Raw genomic sequence first — 10,676 nt, 5'->3', positions numbered from 1 at the left:
TAACTTCCCCTTTAGCTTAGGAGGATGAGTCCACATGGGCTGATAAAGGGTCTTGTGAACCTACCAGGGCCAATATCAAATTATGACTCTTCCGTGCTTAGTCTACCAATAGCTTGGATTAAAGGAATGAGTCACCTGGCTCATCATGATTCTAATATGAATACCTCTATAAACTATTAAGGTTAATACCTTTTTGTCTACTTATTGACCCTTTAAATATCCCCATTTGTGAATGGCCTAATCAAAACTCGTACCTACTTTTCCCAAATGTGTTATCTTTTTTGGTGGTGGTAGTGGTGGTTGTGGGGCTTGAACTCAGGACCCGGGCACTGTACCTGATCTCTTTTGCTTAAGGATAGTGTTCTACCACTTCAAGACACATCTCCATTTCTTGATTTCATCTCACGGACTTCCCTGCCCAGACTGGCTTTGAACTGCGATCCTCAGATCTCAGCCTCCTGAGTAGCTAGGATTACAGGCATGAGCCGCCAGCATTCAGCACTCAGATGTATCTTTTTTTTTTTTTAACTGACTTTTGGGAGTCCTGTGTAAATTCTGGGAACAATTTCTTCATTGGTTTCATATGTTAAAATACATCCTCTGTGGTGCTTTGAACTCTTTCAAAGTAGGTTGGGGTTTTTTTGGGGGGGGTATTTTATTTTATTTGTCAGTTGTGGGGCTTGAACTCAGGGTCTGGGTGATGTCTCTAAGCTGCTTTGTTCAAAAGGCCAATGCTCTACCACTGGAGTCACACGCCACTTCCAGTTTTTGAGTGGTTAATTGGAGATAGAGTCTCATGGAGACTTTTCTGCTCAGGCTGGCTTTGAGCCACAATTCTCAGATCTCAGCCTCCTGAATATCGAGGATTTCAGGTGTGAGCCACTGGCACCCAGCTCAAAGAAGCTATTTTGATGAATAGAAGTTCTTATTGTTGATGTTTAGTGATTTTTTGAGTTAATATCATCCATTGCCTTTTATATCCTAAGAAATATTTCCTTGCCCAGAGGCACTGAAGAAATGCCCCTAGGGTATTTTCTTTTCTTTTCTTTTCTTTTCTTTTGGGGGGGTGGGGGGACTTTGAACTCTGGGCCTGGAGACTGTCCCTCAGCTCTCAACTCAAGGTGAGCACTCTACCACTTGAGCCACGGCACCACTTCTGGTTTTCTGAGTGGCTTATTGAAGATAGCAGTCTCACAGACTTTCCTGCCTGGGCTGGCTTTAAACTGCCATCCTCAGATCTCAGCCTCCTGAGTAGCTAGGAGTACAGGTGTGAGCCACTGGTGCTAGGCTACTAGACTGTTTACTTAAAAGATTTATCACTTTATTTTTCACATTGTACATTCTACCTAGAATTGATCTTTGTGTATAGTGTAAAGTAAAAGTGAAGTTCTATTTTATTTTATTCTTGAAGTAGATATCCAATAGATTGAGTACCCTTTATTAAAATTACGGTTTTTTTCCCAGGTCTCTACTTACACAGTTCAGGTGACCAACTGTATGTTGGCCTATTTCCAGACACTGCATTATGCACCGTTGGTTGGTTTATCCATCTGTACCAAAGCCACGTTTGGTGTAATTGCTATAATTTTTTTCTTGTGTATGAAGTCTTACTACACAGTAATTTCTACAACTTCTTGGGCCTATTTTTGTTCCCTTGTATGTATGTCCACATATATTTTCAAATTAACTTAGAAATAGCACAGCATCATTTGATTCTCAATTCACCTTGTTTAGAATTTCTAAATCAGATTGAGGAGAAAAAACATTTTGCCATATTGAGTTTAATAATCTATGAAGATTAGTGTGGAAATGAAAGAAAGAGAGGATAATTAAAAGCAATAGAGAAATTCAATGAAGTCAAATGCTAGTTTTGTGAAAAGACCAGACAAACTAGTAAAACTTGGCTAGATTGAGAGAAGACTTAAATTACTAAATAAATGCAAAAGGAGATATTATTATCAACCTTACAGAAATAAAATAGATTATAAAGGAATGCATAAATAATTGTATATTAATAAGTTGTATAACTGAGATGAAACAAAACTTTAGTAAGACATGCATTACCAAAATTGAATCAAGAGGGATTGAATTTGGCATGGTGAAGAATAACTGTAATCCCATCACTTGGGAGGCTGAAGCAGGAGGATCACAAATTTGAGACCAGTGTGGGCTAGAGAGTAAAAACTTGTCACACAAAGCAAGGAAGGAAGGAAGGAAGGAAGGAAGGAAGGAAGGAAGGAAAGAAAGAAAGAAAGGAAAGAAAGAAAGAAAGAAAGAAAGAAAGAAAGAAAGAAAGAAAGAAAGAAAGAAAGAAAGAAAGAAAGAAAGAAAGGAAGAAAGAAAGAAAGAAAGAAGAAAGAAAGGAGGAAGACAGGAAAGAAGGGAGGGGGATAAGGAAGAAGGGAGGAAAGGAGGGAGGAGGGAGAAAGGGAAGGAAAGAAGGGGAAAAAAGGAAGGAAGGAAGAAAGAAAGAAAGAAAGGAAGGAAGGAAGGAAGGAAGAAAGGAAGGAAGGGAAGGAGGGAGGGAGGGAGAGAGGAAGGGAAGGAGGGAGAGAGGGAGGGAGGGAAGAAGAGGTCAAGACTGTAAATGCACCTAATAACAAGAGATTGAATTAGTAATGATTTTTTTAGTCTCACAAATAATTCTGCACAACTCTTACAAGAAATAGAAAAAAAGAGAACACCTCTCAACTTCTCCTATGAGACCAGAAATACTCATATGTCAAAAATCAGAGCTGGGTGCCAGTGGCTCATGCCTATAATCCTAGCTACTCAGGAGGCTGAGATCCGAGGATCACCGTTCAAAGCCAGCCAGGGCAGGAAAGTCTGTGAGACTCTTATCTCCAATAAACCACTAGAAAACTGGAAGTGGTGCTGTGGCTCAAGCGATAGAGCGCTCACCTTGCGCTGAAGAGCACAGGGACAGCGCCCAAGCCCAGAGTTCAAGCCCCATGACTGACAAAAAAAAAAGAAAGAAAACTACAGACCAACATCTCCTCTGAAGATAAATAACTAACTCAATAGACTATAAACAAACTGAATTCAACAACATAAAAAGCAGGTTTTCTCTAAGCACTACAAGGTTGGTTCAATATCTTAAAATCAATTAATATGGCCGGGCACCGGTGGCTCACGCCTGTAATCCTAGCTACTCAGGAGGCTGAGATCTGAGGATCGCGGTTCAAAGCCAGCCCAGGCAGGAGAGACCGTGAGACTCCTATCTCCAATAAACCACCAGAAAACCGGAAGTGGCGCTGCTCAAGTGGTAGAGCGCTCGCCTTGAGCTGAAGAGCTGAGGGACAGCGCCCAGGCCCAGAGTTCAAGCCCCACGACCCACAAAAAAAAAAAAAAAAAAAATCAATTAATATGCTTTATCAATAGAATAAAGTGCATTTCAATAGATTCAGAAAGAATATTTAGCAAAACTCAGTAGCCACTGGTGACAAAAAATAACTTATTGCAATTATACTAGAAAAAGCAATTAAATCCATTCATAACTAGAACAAGAATATGAATAGCAGAATTACTTACAATAGTAAAGACATAAGAATATTTTTGTGTTTTTTTTTTGGGGGGGGGTCTGGTCTTGGGCCTGAACTCTGGGCCTGGGCACTATCCCTCAGCTCTTCAGCTCAAGGCTAGTGCTCTACCACCTGAGCCACAGCGCCACTTCTGGCCTTTTTTCTTTTTGCTTATGTGGTGCTAAGGAATCGAACCCAGGGCCTCAGGCATGCAAGGCAAGCGCTTTACCACTGAGCCACCTTCCCAGCCCGACATAAGAATATTTTTACCCTAAAATCTCTAGAATATATTTTCTAAAAACTGATGTTTAGGGTTTTGTAATTCAATAAGTAGTCTATTTCTGGGATTTGAAGGTTTAATGTTTCTGCTAGTGTGTGTACGTGTGAGTGTGTGCACATACACATGTGTGTTACTGTGAATGTAGGGACACAGCTCAGATCCATCACTCCAGAAAAGGCTCCCATATATCAATCTAAGACATAGTACAGCCAGGTGCTTGTGGTTCAAACTTGTAATCCTAGCTACTCAACAAGCTGAGATCTGAGGATTGCAGTTCAAAGCCAGGGCAGGAAAGTCTGTGATTTGCAATAACTAGTATATGTCTGAGTCAAGTAGAAAAGGTCAGTTAAGTTGATGTTAGGGAAATGAACCCTAAGATATGTATTCAAATGTTTTTTTTTCTTTCATGTGATTGTTTCTAACACATTTGTAAGATTATTTCTTTGTTGCTTTGTATGTCCCTCCCCCACGCTATAACCCCTGCTTTCACTGTATTTGATGTTGTTATAATTTGTGGAGGGGAAGGGAAAAAACAAATCGTTTAAATAGGGATACAGTTGGACCCATTGTAACAATGAGACGTACAAGTCGTTATGTCGAAAACGAACTTTACAACTTTGGTGTGGGGGAGGAGGGGATGGAAAGGGGAAACAAAGGAGGAGGCTACAATCCTTGATAAGAAATGTACTCATTATCTTGCCCATGTAATTGTAACCCTCTGTACAGTATTTTCACAATTAAAAGAAAAAAGAAATAAAAGAAAGTCTGTGAGACTCTTATATCCATGAGACTCTTATATCCAATTAACCACCAGAAAACTGGAAGTGGAGCTGTGGTTCAAAGTGGTAGAGCAGAAGAGCTCAGGAACAGTACCCAGGCCCTGAGTTCAAGGCCCATGACCACCACCACCACCAATAACAACAACAAAAGACATAGTACAGAGACCTTCTCAAAAGATTTTCACATCTGAGAAATGCTTTTTCATTCATGTGATATGCTCAACTGACTCTCTCTTGCCAAAGAAATAGGGAGAAGTAATGACTTAAAATGACCTCTTTTTTGCCTACGAGAAAATCTCTCTCCTGGGAATTGTCTTTTTTCAAGTCCCATAAACTAAGATGGCAAAGTATATGCCACCCCTGGAGGTCAGCCATTGGATCTCCTGAGCCTGAGCTCCTGAACTCCTGAGCAAAATGTAGAGAGTCACCTGAAGAACTAAGACTAAGAAAAACAAAGTGCAATACAACAACTTTGTGTTCTTTTTTTTTTGTTTTTATTGTTATTAAATAACAGTAGGGCTGGGAATGTGGCTTGGTGGTAGAGTGCTCCTCTAGCATGCAAGAAGCCCTGGGTTCGATTACCATGTAAGCAGAAAAAGCTGGAAGTGGCACTGTGGCTCAAGTGATAGAATGCTAGCCATGAGCAAAAGAAGCTCAAGGACAGTGCCCAGGCCCTGAGTTCAAGCCCCAGAACTGGCAAAAATAAATAAATAAATAAATATAAAATAAAGGTGATATACAGAAGGGTTACAGTTACATGTGTGTGTGTTTTAATATTGTGCTCTTTTTGTGTATTTTTTTAATATTGTGCTCTTTACTAGCAAGTAATATGACTTTAATTAACTGTAGTCTCTAGAAGAGCAAAGAAAAGAAAGCTTTTCTGTTTTCTTTCTTTCCTCCAATGTTTAATTTAAGGAGAAAAATCCCTCTTCTGAAGCTATGGCTTCTAATCCTTATTAATTAGCAGGAAAATTCACATCAGAAGCCAGGAAGAGTCAAAGCAGTTCTTTCACAAAGGAAGCATCTGCGCTCCACTGCGCATGGCGCACCTTCCCATCTTCTCTACCTGCACACATGCATCCCCTTGTTAGCTCTTCTCCCACAGAACCAGCAGTTCTTTCTGAAACAACAAGGCTGATGTTTATTTTTCCAATTAAATCTACTTGAAGGGTTGGGCCCTCATAGCTCATACCTGTAATCCTAGCTACTCAGGAGGTTGAGATCTGAGGATATGGTTCAGAGCCAATCCTGGCAGAAAAGTCTCTGAGACTCTTATTTCCAATTAACCACCAGGAAACCACAAGTGGAGCTGTGGCTAGAACAAAAAAGCTTAGTAACACCATCCAGGCTCCAAGTTCAAGCCTCAAGCCCCACGACTGACAACAAAAAAAAATCTAAGTAAATGCAAATCAAACATAGTTCGGGGCTGGGAAGGTGGCTCAGTGGTACAGTGCTTGCCTTGCATGCCTGAGGCCCTGGGTTCGATTCCTCAGCACTACATAAGAAAAAAGCCGGAAGTGGCACTGTGGCTCAAGCGGTAGAGTGCTAGCCTTGAGCTGAAGAGCTGGGGGACAGTGCCCAGACCCAGAGTTCAGGCCCCATGACCGGACCCAAAAAAAAAAAAAAAAAAAAAAAACCTCATAGTTCAAAACCAATCTAAAAACCAAAATGCTCCAGAATTAGACATTTTTGTGATGATGTCACCAGCAGAAAACTCCACATTTGACATCATGAGATAAATGGCAGTCTACATTTAGGTACTCAAAATACAGTTTATTGAAGGGGAAAAAGATTCTTGCAGTTCCCTACATTTGACACATGCCCAGATTATCTCATGCCTAGCTGTTCCCTAGGGGAAATACATGTTAAAATTGCTTGTATGTAGCCTGGAGAGACTCCACATGGGGCTCAGCTCCATGCTCCTTACTCATTGTGGCTTGTTTAGTCTACTCTGTGGTGTTAAAGTGCCGAAAAGATGATGATGATGATGATGATGATGATGATGATGATGATGATGATGATGATGATGATAATGATGATGATGATGCAGCAAGCAGCCACAGGTTGTCCCTATAGGGAGATGACACTTGTACCTTCTGATGGTTCCATATATAGAAGCTTTATTTTGGGCCCCAAATTATTTTAAAATATTACATTAAATTAGCTTCATGGGGGTGATATGGCTCAGGTGGTAGCTCACTGGTCAGTGGACAAATGCAAGTGTCAGATAGTAAGTTCAAAGAAAGAAAAGAGCTAAAGCTGGGCACTGATGGCTCATGCCTGTAATCCTAGCTACTGAGTAGGCAGAGATCTGAGGATGGGGATTCAAAGTTAGCCCAGACAAGACAGTCCATGAGACTCTTATCTCCAATTGACCACCAGAAGATTGGAAGTGGTGCTGTGACTCAAAGTGGTAGAGCACTACACTAGCTTTCAGCAAAAAGAGCTTAGGAGACAGAGCCAGACCCTGAGTTCAAGCCCCACAATCCACAAAAGTCCAGTTTCTTTGCTAGCATTAATCATATATCAAGAAGCATTTGTGTATTGGTCTAAGAGTCGCATGAAGGACTGTTTTTAAAAATCTGAGCATAGACAAGAAACGAGGGTGCTTTTGAATGCATTTTCATATCTAGAAAGTCTACAGCAGCTAAAATTACACTAGTGCCATCAAATCCTTTTTATTTGTTTTTAGACAAAGAAGCTTAGAAAGTTAGACTCCAGTGTTCAACTAAATTTCATAATATTAATATTCTGAGAAACAAGGTGACATTAGAGAGGGATTATTTCCTACTAGATGCACTTTTTACATAAATGAATGTCTGGTCCTACAGTGGCACAGCAGTCTCAGGGTTACAAATCAAAAACACAGCATAGATTAATCTGCCTCCTCTACCTGTGTGCACTGAACAAACAGTAACCTTGAATCATGATTTCATTATCAGAGACAGTAGAATTCCATCAAATATCGGTAGCACCAACTATGTCAAAGTTATGAAGGAAAACCTAAAACCGGATTCTCAGTTTACCCATATCAGACAATAATCTACAAATACAGTTCCTTGATCTCCAAGATCCTACAAATATTCAATGCCTTCGAGCCTTTTCTAACGCTTAGATGAGAAGAGGGCACACCTTCCTTTTTTTGGGGGGGGGGTCCGGTTGTGGGCCTGAACTCTGGGCCTGGGCGCTGTCCCTCAGCTCTTCAGCTCAAGGCTAGCGTTCTACCGCTTGTCACTTCCAGCTTTTTCTGCTTATGTGGTGCTGAGGAATTGAACTCAGAGCCTCATGCATGCAAGGCAAGTGCTCTACCACTGAGCCACCTTCCCAGCCCACACCTTCCTTTTTAGACCAAATTTCAGAGTGAAATACACAAATAATGAGGTGTGTCAGTGAGGACCAAATAGTCATCTTTCCTTTAGTCTAAACCAAAAGCACCGGGAATGAGCCTCAGAAGAAAAATTCATGAAGATAGGTAGTGACGTCCAGGAAAACATATCTGGGCCTCTCTATAAATACAGCTCTACCCACCTAGCACTGTGGTGTAAGTTGTACATTATATCACACACGAGGGTTTTTAAGATGTGATTTTTTTCACATGCATATAACTTTAAAACAAGACATTTTCTGTATTCAATAAGTTACTAGCCTCTGAGACCTATAAGAGAAATTCTGAACTGACAATTTTCCTCCAGCAAAGGTATAAAGAAGAACCCTAGCAAGCAATAATTTTATAAGATTCCCTTCTGTGTAACCACTCAATAAATCTACTTTTTTTCTCTAACCAAGATCTATAAGTACAATAAAGGTAAATGATACTGCATCCACTGGACATATTTTACATATATTCTGGCTAAAGACCAACTGCAATCCAATTTTCACAGTGAAAATCCGAAGTTGTAGTTCTTAAAGGTATATTGGTTCATATTTTAATACTAAAAGGAAAACTGTATAGGAGATTGTGTGTGTGTGTGTGTGCGTGTGTGTGTGTGTGTGACAGCATCTGCTATGTAGCCCAAGCTAGCCTCAAACTCATCAATCCTCTTTCTTAACCTCTCTATTGCTAGAATTACAGGTATGTGTCACCATGCCTGAAGCAAGACACAATTTCATAAGGTCTGTCAACAGGAAAAGTTTTAAAACTTGGATTTGGTGTGAGCAGTATTGGAAAGATGAATCCCCGAAAATGCATGAACTACAGGGTTTTCTTTACAGTGTGGAAGTTAACCACACCAGAAATCTATTATAATTGAATAATTAACTCTGCCAAGAGAAACTTAGAATAAATAGGATATTTATATAGTATTTACAACCCTATCATGATGGACTCTGAGGAATCCTGTAACTGATGTTGCTCAGCAGTCTCGTCATTCTAAACATCAGATGTTTAATTAGTATTCTCTCAGCACAAGGGCCTTTATATAAGACCATATAGGAGGGTAGGTCTGGACCTTGAGAATTAATAAAGTTTCAGAACCATTTGATACGAATGGCATACTCTTACTTTGAAGTGAGTACTTTATGCATTCACTATTAACTTGAGCATCAACATTAACTGTGAAGGCATTTAACTTTAGTTTTCTTATCTACTTGTAGATGCTTCACAGTGAAAATCTTAAAGTGAATTTTGCTACACTAGTCCAACTTAATCTCTCCCTCCATCCTTTCTTTTCACCTGAATTTTTCTTCCTATTGATGATCTGACACTAACTTTTATCAGGCAAGCTATAAGGATAGAAAACACTACCTAAAAGGACAGGAGTCGTACTTAATAGTCATTCTTAATAAAAAGGTTCACAGGAGTATTCAAAGTACTAGCAATGTTTTATTTTCTCATTTGGACGATGGTACAGTAGGCTTTAAATCATACATATGCTACATATACTGCTGCATTTTAAAATTTGGTGCAACACAATCAAATGTCCACTTTATATTTAGTCATATCACTGCCTTGCCAAGGCTGAGACCACATTATCCACTGGGTTTCTCCATCGTTGCAGACAATGTGAGACTGTTGGAAATCATAGTACCCGGCATGCAAAATTAAACCAATCAAAAACAGACACACAAATGTGTGTCTACCATCTGAACAAGCGAAGCCACCACAGAGTCTTGGGGCCGGAATGGCACGATCAAGGTTTCACAGGATCAATTCTTCCTACTCCAAGCCTGGCAAATATTTTAACCAATTAGAAAAAGCACTTGAACCCTAGTGCTGTTTTTCTTTCTTGCAAATCAAAATCAGTGGGTTTTCCCAATAGCTCTTACAACTTCAGCCAGCCTTCCCACATGGCTATAACAAGAATGACAATAAACAACTAATTTGAACTTAGAGCTCCAAGCCTAATACCCAAATGACATTTTCATAACAACCTAGGAAATTGTATTTCTGTCACAGTAGCTTTTGTGGGAAAAGTAACCTGTGCCTTCTATGCAAATGAAATATAGATGCAGAGAAATCTTATTTTCTGTCCTTAATTTAATTTTAACTTCAGGGAAATTGCAATCTACACATAATCTATTGTAAATACAGGCTAGATCTGCCCACCTCTGAGAGACCTCCAGTGTCTTCTTTTTAAAGTTGTTTTTTAAACCTCATAATGGTACCAAGAGGTTTCAAGAAAAACCCGGATCAGGAGCTCCTGATCCCTATGCCTGAACAAATCTTCCTCTCAGGTTTGTTATGACACTTTGATGCATGCCCTCAGCTAGTGAACTGTCCCATGGAGCCATGTAAACCTCCTCTTGCCCTCGACCCCGGGAGTGACCCCACATGGTAGGGACTCCTGGCTGAGTAAATGATACAGCATGGTCATAATGGCAACCGTCAGATCTTTCTCTTTTATCTACCTCTGTCCCCTGTGAAGTGTTTCTCCCCCACTCCCTCCTACCAGTATCAAAACCCCAGATAAAGGAGACAGGAGTTATCTGAAGCGTCGTGTGCCCCCTGTAAGAAATCCAATTATTTATGGTCACGGAGCTATTTTCTTTCAAGTGCATTGGTGAGTGACCTAAATGTATAGTTTCTCTTCTACCATTAGCAGAGCTCCTCCTTTAGCCACATTTGAAATCTTAGCAGTTTTTTCCTTCCTTCCAGAT

This window comes from Dipodomys merriami, unplaced genomic scaffold (genome assembly GCF_024711535.1).
Source record: "Dipodomys merriami isolate MVZ:Mamm:240054 unplaced genomic scaffold, mDipMer1.0.p SCAF_12, whole genome shotgun sequence".
Classification (NCBI taxonomy): domain Eukaryota; kingdom Metazoa; phylum Chordata; class Mammalia; order Rodentia; family Heteromyidae; genus Dipodomys; species Dipodomys merriami.
This window is presented reverse-complemented; position numbering follows the sequence as displayed.